This window comes from Arachis hypogaea, chromosome 15 (genome assembly GCF_003086295.3).
Source record: "Arachis hypogaea cultivar Tifrunner chromosome 15, arahy.Tifrunner.gnm2.J5K5, whole genome shotgun sequence".
NCBI classification, from domain to species: Eukaryota; Viridiplantae; Streptophyta; class Magnoliopsida; order Fabales; family Fabaceae; genus Arachis; species Arachis hypogaea.
The window spans coordinates 58,782,199-58,791,810 of NC_092050.1; the positions used below are offsets into that span (position 1 = coordinate 58,782,199).

The window sequence follows — 9,612 nt, forward strand, 5'->3', positions numbered from 1 at the left end:
GGCGTAGTGGTGGGGCTGTCTGGGTACGGCGCGGCGGGGCTGGATGGTGGCGGTTCTGGGCGGCGATGGTGGTGGTGTGGTGGTTGGAGAATAGGAGAGGTTGCAGAGGGGTGGGGGGATGAATGGGTGACGCGAGGGGTAGGGTTTTGCATCAATGGGGGTTAGTATTTTTGAATCCACGCGAACGCGTGGAGCACGCGATCGCGTGAATTGGGCAAAAAGGGGTGTGACGCGGCCGCGTCGTTGACGCGGTCGCATGAATTTGGAAAAAGGTAAGTGACGCGAACGTGTGATGAACGCGAACGCATCACTGTGAATTGTGCTAAATGCACAGTTCCAGCGTCGTTTTGGTTCAACTCTCTGTTCACTTTAAAGGGGTAAAGATTTTCATGCGACGCGTACGCGTCGCCCACATTGTCGCATGGTGTGTGTGAATTGTAAGTGATGCGTTCGCGTTGTTGACGCGGATGCGTGGGCCCATTTGTACTAAACGCACACCAGCCGCACGATTCCAGCCCAACTTTCTGGGCGTTGGATCTTTACGCCGATTTCAATCGACACCCACGCGTGGCCTACGCGCTCGCGTGGGTGATTTTTTTTATGCAATATGCAATGCTAATGTAGATGCTATGAATAATTTCAGGTTCAATGAAAATAAAATAAAATGAAAACAAACAAAACGAAATAAAATTGAAAAAGGAACGATCATACCATGGTGGGTTGTCTCCCACCTAGCACTTTTAGTTAAAGTCCTTAAGCTGGACATTTGATGAGCTTCCTGCTATGGTGGCTTGTGCTTGAATTCATCCAAAAATCTCCACCAGTGCTTGGAATCCCAACTGCCTCCGGGGTCCCAAACTAGGCATGTAAAGCCCTTGAGCAGCTTCAAACAGATTCTCAGGCTCCTGGGGTGTTGAATGTCAGAACAGATTCCAGGATCGCAAACTTTGCTTTTATATCCGCCTTTGTTTCGATCTATATTTTTCCAGCCGGGCGGTTTGGAAATTGTATTCTCACCAAGATGACCAAACGTCTTCCGAGACCCATTCAATTGAACTTGATACCAATCCTTGCACTTCAGATTGAAGTGTGGAACCTCATTGAATCTTGCATACCAGCTCTGAGTGTGAATGATGCACGGAAAACTTGTCTCTCAACAAATCTCCCTTCGGCAAGTGTACCGAATTTGTCGTCAAGTAAAAACTCACAATAGAGTGAGGTCGAATCCCACAGGGATTGATTGATCAAGCAACTTTAATTAGAAGAATGTTCTAGTTGAGCAAATCCAGAATTTGGGTTGAGAGTTGCAGAAAGTAAAATGGCGGGAATGTAAATAACAGAAAAGTAAATGCTAGAATTAAAGGACTAGAAGTAAATGACTGAAAATAAATTACAGAATTGTAAATGGGAATGGGGGATTTGCTCATAAAAGTAAATAGCAGAAATTAAAGAGAATGGGTAAGATCAGAGATGGGGAATTCATTGGGCTTAGGAGATGTTGCAATTCTCCGGATCAAGTTCATTTTCATCTCTTCCTCAATCAATGCACTCATTGATCTCCTTGGCAATCTTAAGTGATTGAATTACAATTTCTTGCAATTCAATCTCTCAAATCTTGATCAATAGCCAATTCCTTGGTCAATTGCTCATGAGAAGAAATGAAGTATGGTCACTGATTATACCACATGCATTTCCCAAATCAAGTATTGAGAGGGTTATAGTCACATACCCATCCAAACCCAATTTGGTCTAGCATGAGAAAGCATTTCTAGCTTGATCTCTTCATTCCTCTTTCAAGGTTCAAAAGAGATCCAAGTTTGAATAGCTTCTCTTCCAAGATAACTACTCAATTAGATGAAGATCAAAAGCTTTCAAGTAAAATCAAGAGGAAAGATAGAAGAAGAATAATGAAAATTAGTATTGATCCATCAAATTACAACAGAGCTCCCTAACCCAATGAAAGGGGTTTAGTTGTTCATAGCTCTTGAAAATGAAAACAAAGATGGAGAATACATCATAAAACTAGAAATTTGCAAAGAAAGTAAAATACAGAGAGCCTCCAGAACTCCTTCTCAATTCAAAGCTACTCCTATATATACAACTCTTCTCAGCTTCTAGTGTGATTCTTCAAGTCTTGGGCCTTTGGATCTTGAGTTTGAAGCAGTTCCTTTCTTTATTTGGGCTTGGCTTTACTTACAGAGAGAAAGTGCGAAGTGGGCGGAGACTTTAGTTCAGGACGTTAGGGGTGTTAATATTTAATGAGAATATAAGTTTGAGAACGTTAGTGACACTTAACATTGTCACTAACGTTCCAATGCACCCCTTTGCCTCACGTTAAAACCCACTTTAACTAGGTTAACGTGGCTTTTAACGTTGCCTTGTTAACCTTTGAGAACGTTAGTGACACTCAACATTGTCACTAACGTTCCAGTGTGCCCCTTCTTGCTTCACGTTAAAGCCCACGTTAACTAGGTTAACGTGGCTTCTAACGTGGCCCTTGCCATCCTTCGAGAACGTTAGTGACATTCAACATTGTCACTAACGTTCCAATGTGCCCCTAGGTCTCACGTTAGAGTCCACGTTAACTAGGTTAACATGGCTTCTAACGTGGCCGTCTTTAGCCATCCCAACGTTAGTGAAAATGTTGAGTGTCACTAACGTTGGCTCATCCTTCATTCCTCATCGTTAGCTTCCACGTTAACCAAGTTAACGTGGAAGTTAACGTGACTCTTGGGGGTTGTGTGGTTGCTTCAACGTTAGTGACAATGTTGAGTGTCACTAACGTTGTCGACAACTCTTCATCCCTCACGTTAGTTCCCACGTTAACCAAGTTAACGTGGGAGTTAACGTGGTACTTTGTATCATAGGCTAACGTTAGTGACAATGTTGAGTGTCACTAACGTTGGCTTCTCTTCCCCCCTTAACGTTAGAGGCCACGTTAACTAGGTTAACATGGCTTCTAACGTGGCCACTTATGACTAATTGCCAATGTTAGTGACAATGTTAAGTGTCACTAACGTTGGCTCAACTTCTGTTCTCCACGTTAGAATTCACGTTAACTTAGTTAACGTGACTCTCTAACGTGGGCATTGATGGCTTTTTGAGAGTGTTATTGGCAATCACTTTTCTCATTAACCTTGCAAGTTACCTCCCCTTTTCTTGCTTCCTTTTGGTCTTGAAATCAAGCAATAAAGTGCATCAAAGCTCTAGTCCAAGTCATGAGTAATGCAACATAATATTTGTCACTAAACTTATGCAAAATCCTCATGAAATTATGTAAAATGCACAATGTATGCTTGAATCAAGGCATAGGTGAATATCTACCCAAAACTAGCTTATTTCCTAAAGAAATACATGAAACTAACCTAAAAATAGTAAAGAAAAGGTCAGTGAAACTGGCCAAGATGCCCTGGCATCACGACACCAAACTTAAAGCTTGCTTGTCCCTAAGCAAGTACTGGAACAAGAGAATGATGAATGGAATGTCCAGAGGAATGAGTCATTCTTGTGGAAGTTATGTTACTGATTTTATGGTGGTTTCATGCATAGCAACTTAGGTTCATTCCATTACTGGCTTTCAGACCTTTATCATGTCCTAAAACACCCACTTTGTTTATATCCCATGAGACTTTTATTCATTGATCCTTTTATTGTTATTTCAAGGGTTGTTTGTGTTATTTAGGCTAAGTGCTCTGTAAGGGGGCAAGTCTTTAAGATAAGTTTTCAGCCAACACTCCCGAACCAGTTGGTTCAAGGTGCTAGGTGTTGAAGCACCCCTAAGGACTTACTCCCTCAAGCCTATCCCCCATACATACACACCACAAGCATTTAGTTTATTTATTTTCTTTTCTTGAGACCTTGGTGTCCAGCACCTCTTTGGGTTACTAAGTGTTCTGTAGTGAAGGTTACTCTTGACTTTCAGCTGATAATCCCGAGTTAGTTAACCCAAGTTACCAAGTGATAAGGCACCCCTAAGAGCTTATTCATCCAAGTAGATCCCTCACACAGGAGCACCACAGACACTTGCCTCAAGATTAAAACCATTGATGCCTAGCCTTATTGCTTACTCTTTTTCTTTTGTTTTTCACTTCCATTGTTCTTTCCCTTTTCTCTTCTTAGGATCTTGTTATTAACTTAGTCTCATGAGTGTATCCAAAGCAAAGTATTCAGGCCATATAATTTTCATCCCAGCCTTGTGGTTGAACCAACTTAGCTAACTTATGACTACCCCAAAGATTCATGAATGCACTTCCATAATATGAACTCCACTCTGGTCTTTTAAAAAAATAGAATCATTCTCTTCTTCAATTTGATTTAAAATGGACAAGCTTACAAATAAATAAGGGAATGATGCAGTGACATTTAAACCAGAAATCATGAACCTATTCAGAAGGAAAACTTAAAAGACAGAATTTTAAAAAGTTTAAACATAACATGGAAGCAGGTTCTATTTCATACAAGATCTTCCTTATTTAAAGCATAGAAAATAATGGACTAAAAAGAACTCCACCACATTTCATTCATGTGGATGTCCATGCTCCCATCCTTGTTTGTCCTCATTGTGTCTCTCTTGAGTGCTTGTACTTCCACTTCCCTTGCCTTTTCCAAGCAGCTTCCTCCAGAAACCACTATCTTCTATCTTCTTCTTGAGTGTCTCCTTTTGCTGTTTCACTTTCCTCTCTTCTTGTTCTACAAATTCTTTTTGGACCTCATCATATGTAGGGATGGCATAGTGTAGCTGATGCATATTACTGGTCATGTAGTTCAACTCGGCTTGAGTGTTTACATAGAACTCCTCCCTATGTAATTGCCTTCCTTCATTGAGTACACTGAACTCGTTGAAAGTTTTCATTTGGGCTATCTGCCGCTGGTTGAGTTCTTGCAAGTGCTTCTCTTGAATCTCTTGCCTCTCATTCACTTGGTTGATGGCTTGAGTGAGCTGGGAGTATTGTTCCTGATGCTGCTCCATTTGTTGTTTTTGCCATGCTTCCTGTTGGCTCAGCCGGTTTAGTATTTGCTCTTGTCCTTCCATATGTCTCTGTCCCAAATCTTCAATGGCTCTTAGAAGGTGAGTCATATTCAAGTTGGCTGGGTCATGATGCTCTTCTTGTTGATATTCTTCCTGATGATATTCCTCTTGATGAGCTTCTTCCTGGACCCTTTGCCTTCCTATATGTGGCCTTCTTAGTTGCTGAGCCGGTGTGGTATAGACCATTCGCTCGAGTGTGACTGGCCTCCCTAGGTTCACCCAGTCTGGGCTACTGTCCTCAAATATTACCCTGGCCTTGTTGCACAAGCGGAGAATGGTGCTGGGGTACCAAAGTCTGGCACCTGAGTCAGCTTTCTCAGCTGACTCTTGAATCCCTTCGGCAATGAGCTCATGCACTTTGATTTCCCCACCTTGTACTAAGCATTGTACCATAGTGGCTCGATTGATGTTGACCTCTGAATTATTAGCAGCTGGTAGGATGGACCTCCTTACAAGCTCAAACCACCCTTTGGCTTCAGGGTGAAGGTCTCCCCTTTTTATGAATTTTGGTCTCCCATCTGAGTACCTCTCCCAGTCAGCGGCTATGACACAGATGTCTGATGCTATCTCTGAGAGCTCATCCTTATCGGGGCTTCTACTTATCCTTGCCTGATAACTCTCTTCATCAAAATGAGGTGATTTCAAGTGAAGAGCTCTTGTTATGGCACTTGGGCTGAAGTCCACCTCCCTTCCTCTCACATAGCTTTTGAAGGTTGGGGCTTTGGTCTTATCCTCTCTAACTGCATTTGCATAGAATTCTTTGATGAGGTTTCCATTGATCTTCCCCTCTGGACTGGTGAGCAATTGCCACCCCCTCTGTTTGATTTTTCTCTAAATCTGTGGTGATTCATTGGCATTGATTTGGAAGATTAACTCTGGCAATATCTTTCTGGCCCTTATCCGCTCAAATTCATGCTCATGAAAGGCAGTCTTGAATCTCTTGTCATCAAAAGGAGCACTCACCATAGGTTCCTTCCTCTTTTGCCTCTTTGAGCTTGATGATGCCATGACTTGAGTTGTTGTTTGAGGGGGTTTGAGGCTTCGGATAGATGAAGAGTGGGTTGGTTAAAGCAATGTGTGATGAAGGGTTTAGTGTGCCAATAGAAGTGTGGAGAGTGGGGATTTGAATGTGAGGAGTGAGCATGCACTAAGGTTCACTTATATAAGAAAATCATGAGTGAATGAAGGGTGTGGATTGCATGAATGTTTACTAGATGGACGGATGGGGTTGTTTATGAAGGAAAGACAAGGATCATCACTTAATGAGAGTGATTGGTTCGGTCTTCAAGGGTCTTCTTTCTCCAATGTTGCATGGTAGCGTTTCCCCATGCGTTCCCTCTTGAGACATGTGTGTAGTGCTCTTCATTAAGTGGCGAAATCTCCCCCATTTAATTGTCCAATCAATCCCTTTTCATGCTTCTTTTCCTTTCCTATAAAGATTTGAAATAAAGAAATTAATATCATAAAAAAAATTAAACTCTACGGCTAGAATAAAATGAAAGAAAGGATTTGATTGTTTATTTATGAATTCCAACTAACTAACTAACTATTGGTGGGTCCTTATATGCATTTTGGTGGCACCATGAGGTGACACCAAACTTAGTTTGGAGCAATGTGATGAAAGTTTTGTGTTTAAAGCTCCCAAGACTAGCATGCGTCTTGATTTGCTTTGAACACCAAACTTGTTCCTCACTATATTCTGCATAAGAAGATTTTCACCAATTGTTTGTCAAGTTTGGATTGAAGCTCATAAAGATTGACTTATTCATTATCATCTGAAAGCATATAAAACATGGGTTGCCTCCCATGAAGCGCTTCTTTAGCGTCACTAGCTTGACGTTTTTCCTTCATCATGGTGGTTGGTAGTGCTTAAAGTCCTCCCCTCTTGCTGTGGACTTGTATCCATTGGTTGGATCAATGATCTCCACATGTTCCAGGGAAAGAACTCTGTTGATAGTGAAGACCTTAGGTAATTGAGATGGTACAGTAGGGAGATTAGGGGGAATATCTGGGAAGTAAGCTGAGACAACTCTATCCCCTGGAGAGAAATCTTCCGTAGGGATCTTTTTGTTCCTCCATCTCCTTGGTACCTTCTTCTTTGTTTCTTTTGAGGTTGTCTTCCCCTTGGTGACCTCTTTTCTCCAAGGAGTTGTGATGCTGTCTTCACCTGCCTCTAGAGGTTTGGGTTCCTCCAACTTTTCTTTGAGCTGTGGCAATTGCTGTTTTCCTTGTTTATCAATTGAGGGGGTTTCAGAATGAACTGGCTGTGCTTCAGTGCTTGTCTCCTCCTTCAGTGTCTCCTTATCGTTTGTGCTTAGTTCCTTGTCCTCTTGATCTGTTTCTTGTGAGAGTTTGAAGACATTGAAGCTGAGTCGTTCATCATGGATTCTCAATATTAGCTCCCCTTTCTCTACATCGATAAGTGCTCTAGCCGTAGCTAGGAATGGTCTTTCTAATATGATTGGGTGAGTATGACTCTCTTCCATGTCCAGAATGACAAAGTCTGTTGGGAGAAAGTACTTCCCAACCTTTAGCAACACATTTTCCACCACTCCTATTGCTTGCTTTTGAGTTTTGTCAGCCAGTCTGATGATTACATCTATGGGCATTATCTCATTAATCTGCAGCCTCTTCACCAGGGATAAAGGCAATAAGTTGATGCTGGCCCCCAAATCACATAGTGCTCTATCGAACATAGTTTCACCTATGGCACAAGGGATGTGAAAACTCCCTGGGTCTCTTCTTTTCGTAGGCAGCTCAGGTTGAATAAGGGCACTACATTCCTTGTTCATCACTATAGTCTGGCCTCCTTTGAGTGAGCTTTTCCTAGAAAGAAGTTCCTTCATATACTTGATGAATGCAGGCATTTGTTGAATTGCCTTGATGAATGGTATGTTTACATGCAGAGATGCAAACAAGTCTAGGAACCTTGAGTATATTCTCTTTCCCACAGCACCATTGAGCAGTTGAGGGAAGGGAGCATAGAGCTTCAGCAACTCTTGTTGTGAAATTTCTGGTCCTTGGTGATTTCTATCCTCCTCCTTTGTTGAGTTGTCTTCAAGTTGTTTGCAAAGTTTGCCTTGCTTGTCTTCAGTCTCTTGATCACTCGTAGTGACCATTTTGCAATCTTCCCATCTTACTTTCTTTGCTTCTCCTTTGGGGTTTTTCTCCGTGTCACTTGGGAAGCTATCAGTAGGTTTGGGGATCTTCTCAGCTAAATATCCCACCTGGAATTTTAGCTTCCTTATGGTCTCTCCCTGGTTCTTAATATTGGCTCGCACCTCCTCTTTGAACACCTTATTTTCTTAAATCTCTTGGCATATTCCTTCAAGTAAGGCTTCAATCTTAGAGAGCTTGTCATCAATTGATGAGTGATTCAGAGCAGATGTGCTGTTTTGGTTTTGATAAGTGTGTGGAGACGTGTTGTTGTGGAGGTGTTGAGATGTCCTCTGGGTGAATTGCTGGTGGGCTGCATTATTGTTGGAGTTGAAACGTCTCTGGTCTTGGTTTTGATCTTGCTCACTTTCCCACCCAAAGTTTGGGTGGTTTCTCCATCCAGGGTTGTAAGTCTTGGAGTATGGATCATAGTTTTTCCTTGGTGAATTCCCAATGTAGTTGGCTTGCTCCTGACTCCCCTTTGTTTCTTCATTCACTCCTTCTTGGATTATTGATGAAGATGAGATTGTTGCTACTTGGTTCCTCTCCATCTTCTTGGTGAGGTCAGCCAGCTGCTGGGTAATGAGCTTGTTTTGGGCCAACAGAGCATCTACATTGTTTAACTCCATCACTCCTCTTGTGTTCTCTCTTTCGGAAGCATAGAAGTAGTCATTTTCTGCTACTGTTTCAATAACATATATGGCTTCCTCAATGGTCTTCTTCTTGTTCAAGGATCCTCCAGATGAATGGTCTACGGCCTTCTTTGACTCATAAGAGAGCCCTTCATAGAAAATGTGTAGCTGGACCCATTCGTTGAACATGTCAGGTGGACACCTCCTTGTTAAGTCCTTGAACCTCTCCCATGCTTCATACAGGGTCTCACCATCTTGTTGCCTGAAAGTTTGAACCTCAGCTCTCAGCCTATTGATTCGTTGAGGAGGGTAGAATCTTGCTAAGAATTTGTTCACCACATCCTCCCAAGTTGTCAAGCTCTCCCTTGGGAAAGATTCCAACCACTTGGCTGCCTTGTCCCTGAGTGAGAAAGGAAATAAGAGCAGTCTATAGGCGTCAGGATGAGCACCATTAGATTTCACTGTGTCACATATTCTCAGGAAGATGGTCAAATGTTGATTGGGGTTTTCTTGAACACCTCCTCCAAACGAACAGTTGTTCTGAACAAGGGTGATGAGCTGTGGTTTAAGTTCAAAGTTGTTGGCATGGATTGTTGGCATGGATTGTTGGCTTTTGGATGCTACTTCCACAATTGCCTGGGTTTGGATTAATGTAAGAGCCCAAAACTCTTCTGTCCTCCCCAGCATGAATTGCTCCACCTCCTCTGCCATGGTTGCGAGTCTCTTCTTCATGATGATTTTCCATGTTTTCTTCCATGTTTGGTTCAAAGTATTCCTCAAAGTGTTCCTCTTCTT

The 9,612-nt window shown here is 42.2% G+C and overlaps 1 non-coding gene across 1 annotated transcript; it reads left to right on the plus strand.

The window, feature by feature from the left end:
* Nucleotides 1-9,004: 9,004 nt before the first annotated feature.
* On the plus strand, nt 9,005-9,108 carry LOC112753706 (small nucleolar RNA R71). The gene has a single exon (XR_003178078.1). It is a non-coding gene; the product is annotated as a small nucleolar RNA R71 (small nucleolar RNA).
* Nucleotides 9,109-9,612: the final 504 nt, after the last annotated feature.